The sequence below is a fragment of the Mesocricetus auratus genome, unplaced genomic scaffold (assembly GCF_017639785.1).
Source record: "Mesocricetus auratus isolate SY011 unplaced genomic scaffold, BCM_Maur_2.0 Super-Scaffold_100676, whole genome shotgun sequence".
Taxonomy (NCBI): domain Eukaryota; kingdom Metazoa; phylum Chordata; class Mammalia; order Rodentia; family Cricetidae; genus Mesocricetus; species Mesocricetus auratus.
The window spans coordinates 90570209-90574575 of NW_024429266.1; the positions used below are offsets into that span (position 1 = coordinate 90570209).

Consider the following 4367-nt stretch of genomic DNA (forward strand, 5'->3'; position numbering starts at 1 on the left):
CTAAAACGTGAAGATTTTTCTGGTAAAAGTGGTTGTGACATTTATTCATGTGATTTTTTTTTTAGAAGCCCTGCATGATTCAGAACCACAGTTATTCACACGATCAACACATTGCTATAAAGTCGTGCCTAGGTAAAAGAGGCACTTGAAGATGAATCCAATCCATTCTCATGGACGAGTGTGAAGCGCTTATTGACTGCCTTTCATGTTCTACGCGGCAGCTAACTTTGAAACCACTGTCATAACTCGTTCAAGTTTGGAACTATTAAAGAATGTTCTTGATTATTTGAAAAATGTATCCAGACACTTTCTTCCCTTTGGAACAAGACAGAGAAGATCAGCATAGCCTCTGCACAAGAATGGCATGCAAATTTGTGAAGCATTTCATTTTTTTAGCCTTAGTTTTAAACGTGCGTTTTCCTTGCCAATTACAATTATACACCCGTGCAAAGCCAGATCTTTTCCTATCATTTGACTAATATAGCATGTAAGAAATGGAATGCAGTAGCACATATGGACACCCAGCTCTTTTCTTCTAAGTTAGATATTTGAAGGGGGTCTCATAAATATAAGACAACAGCTTTCTTTTCACTAAGCTAATTTTTGTTTTGGACGACACAGACATTTCTCATAAACTACACTATCCAGTTAACACGAAATGGTCACATTCTTTTAGCTAATGAATATTTTGATTATCACTCAGTTTCAATTTTGCATTGGATTAGAGTACAATAGGTATAATGTGACCGCATTAAGAATTTGAGGTACAGCAAGGGTCGTAGTTGTTTTGGTAGAGTTCTTGTCTCTGCATAAACTGAGTATGGCAGCTCATGGCCATAATCCCAGCACCTGCTGGAGGTAGAGGTAGGATGGCCGGGAGTTCAAGGTCATCTTCAGCTACAAGGTGAGTTCAAAGCCAGTCTAGGATATGCAAAACCCTGTCTCAAAACAAAATAGCAATATAAAGCAAAAACAAAACAGTAAAAAGGAGGTTTTTTTTGGCCAGGCAGTGGTGACCCACGCCTTTAACCCCAGCACTTGGGAGGCAGAGGCACGAGGATCTCTGTGAGTTCGAGACTGGCCTGGTCTACAAAGTGAGTTACAGGACAGCCGGGCCTACACAGAGAAATCCTGTCTTGAAAAAAAAAAGATTTTTTTTGGAAGATCACAAATTTTTAGAAGTTATTTATTTATTTTATGTGTGTCAGCGTTTTGCCTGCACATATGTCCGTGCACCATGAGCGTACCTGATGTCCATAGAAGTCAGAGGAGGGGGTGGGATCCTCCGGAAGTGTGGTTACACATGGTTGTGAACCATGTGGCTGCTGGGAATTGGGCCCATCCTCTCTGTAAGGGCAGCCAGCGCCCTTAACCACTGAGCCATCCCTCCGGCCCCTCCCTCACTATCTTTTCAGAGTGTAAACAAAGGCAAACTCAGAAAAAATGTCCCTGGACCCTTGGGTTATGAAATTGTCATACAGCAGATTATTAGATTTTTGTTGTGTGATAACTTTGCCGTTGATCTCTGCTGTTTCCTAGTGTTCAGTTTTAAATGTGGAGTTAGTTTTCATGAGCCTCTGGCAGGAAGCTTAATTTTCTCTTTATTCTAAAATAGCCCAGAATTTAACTTACTATTCACTCTTATTGCTTTCTTTTTATCTTTTATTGCTATTCGTTGTTTCTCTTTTCTGTATTGTTTTCTTTAACTAGATTTGAAGGTTTACTCCTTTTATTGATTGTTCCAAACTCCATATTTAGAGGTTTTATTCATATTTCTGTGTACTTAATATTTCCACATATGATTTGCTAATTGGTTACTATTTTCACTTGCTCTCTCTCTCTCTCTCGGAATTTTTTCTACTTTCTTCAAAATGAAACTCACTTCTTTTTGGCACTTGGGCTATAAATTTCCCTCAGACTATACCTTAAGTTTTGGCCCACTGGTTTCCACAATCCTTTTAAAGATGGTGTACATAGTTTATAATTTCAGTATTAATTATTTCTTTGATTAGAAGTTTCTTATAAAAATAATGAAATTTGGGGCTGGAGAGATGACTCAGTGGTTCAGAGAGCTGGCTGTTCTTACAGGAGACCAGGGTTCATGTCCCGTTGTCCGTATCTGAAAGCTCACAACTGCCTATAACTCTAGCTCAAGGGGATCTATTGCTCTCTACTGGCCCCTGTGGGCACCTACACTCACAGACACATGCACACAGCTAAAAACGAAATAGACCTTAAAAAATGATGAAATATGAAATAAAAAGCAAGGTAGACAAATGATGACATAAAAAGTAAATTTGTAGCCCCAAAAGTTTATGTTGCCCCCAAAGCAGTAAATTACATGGAAGGGACAGAGTTTGAGTAGGAGTCATGTGTACTCTCTTGGGTTGTTTGAGAGTCAAATCAATGAAGATCAGAAGAGAACATAAACATGATGGGGATTATATTGCCTAGCTATGTCATGCCAAGCATAGACAAGAGATAATTATGAGGTTCTTATGTAACGTTTACACAGGGAGCAATGGTGACAGCTGGCTAGCAGGTATTATCAATTTAAAGAGAACTGAAAAATGGTCACTCAGAAAGAAAATAGGAAGTGACCTGAAATTTTACAGCTCATGTATGAAAGAAGACTGCTCAAAATGAGACAAAAATTCTACCAAATTATGTGACAAGTCTCAGATCTTATTGTAACGCCAAGGGAAACTTCTAAAGCAACATGGATAGAACAAACAAACAAAAAAACCCAAAATTTAAGTAGTGTGTGTGAGTGTATGCACATGTGTACATGTGTGTGAGTGTGTGCATGTGTGCACATACATGTGTGTGAATGTGTGCAAGTGTGTATATGTTCAAGTGTGTATGCACATATGTGTTAGTGTGTGCATGTGTGCATGTTTGTGTGTGTGTGTGTGTACCTCATTTCTGCATGTCAGAGTGGGAGTCAGAGCTCCTGTAACTACAGTCATAGCTGTGGGTGCTGGGAACCAAGCCCTGGGTCCTTTGCATGAGCAGTGAGTGGTCTTCACTGCTCACCACCTCTCGAGTCTCCACTCAGCTCCTCACCTGGTAATCATGGTGTTTGTCATATACCGTGAGAACAAGTTTTCTAAAGGATTGGAGGCTAGGTGACACCAATTTCCAGATTCCCTAGCTTGGTTCCCAGAAATTATCTTAAAATCATAAAATACAAAATGGTTTTTGGTCAACTTGGCAGCCATCTAGAAAACTAAAAACTGAATCGCTTACTTGCTCCTTGAATCTAATGTATTCCAGATGGATCAAAGATTTAAACAGAAAACACAAAGTCATAAAATGCTAGACAAAAACATAGGAGAGTTTTATTTAACATCCATGTGGGAAAGGGCTTGTAAGGGTGATACTAACCCCAGAGGTCATAAAAGAGAGGAATGATACATTTCAATGTATTAAAGAAACATTTTTCCTGCTAAGAAACAACAGTGTTAAAAAACAAACAATAAGTTGAGAAAAGTAACACCTACTCTGTAGGGTCTATCTCTCCCATATAAGAAAGCATTGCTACGTATTAAAAAGGAAAAGGAGCAAATACTGATTAGAGATATAGGCAGTGGACATTAAAGATGGGTCACAGAAAAGAAAGCATGCCTTATAAACATGAAAAGTTGCAGTTACCTTTATTTAATTCTTTTACATTTATTTGTTTTTATTTTCTTTGCATTGGTGTTTTGCCTTCATTCATGTCTGTGTGAGGGTGTCAGATTCTGGAGGTACAGACAGTTGCTAGCTGCCATGTGGTTGCTTGGAATTGAACTCGGGTCCTCTGGAAGAACAGTCAGTGCTCTTAACCCCCGAGCCATCTCTCCAGTACCAGCAGTTACCTTTATAATGCAGAGAGAAATCTGTTGTGGGATATTTGCACACTGTGTGAAGATGTATTGCTGTGATTGGTTGAATAAAGAGCTGAATGGCCAATACCTAGACAGGAGAGGATAGGCGGGACTTCCAGGGAGAGAAAGGAAGATGAGAAGGATTCTAGGTGTGAAAGAAATGCCAGGGAGACAATGAAGAGGTTGGACATACTGTGCAGAGTAGAGGTAACCAAGCCACATGGCAGAATGTAGATTAATAAAAGCAGGTTAATGTAAGGTATAAGAGCTGGTGGGACAAGCCTAAGCTGATGACCAAGCTTTTCAAAATTAATAAGAAATCTCTAGGTCATTATTCGCAGGTTGGTGGTGTGGACGAGAAAGTACTACTACAGAAATCAAACTGGTTGACCCAGATCCAAAAGTCTGGTACACACTGTACAGGGAGGACACTGGGAGCGAGCACACTTCTGGGAAGGACACATTGAATTTGACAGAGTAGCTTCACTTGTAGGGATT

At 39.5% G+C, this 4367-nt stretch overlaps 1 pseudogene; it reads left to right on the forward strand.

The window, feature by feature from the left end:
* Positions 1 to 294: 294 nt before the first annotated feature.
* LOC121137303 lies at positions 295 to 394 on the forward strand (annotated as a pseudogene).
* The last annotated feature ends 3973 nt before the right edge of the window (positions 395 to 4367 follow it).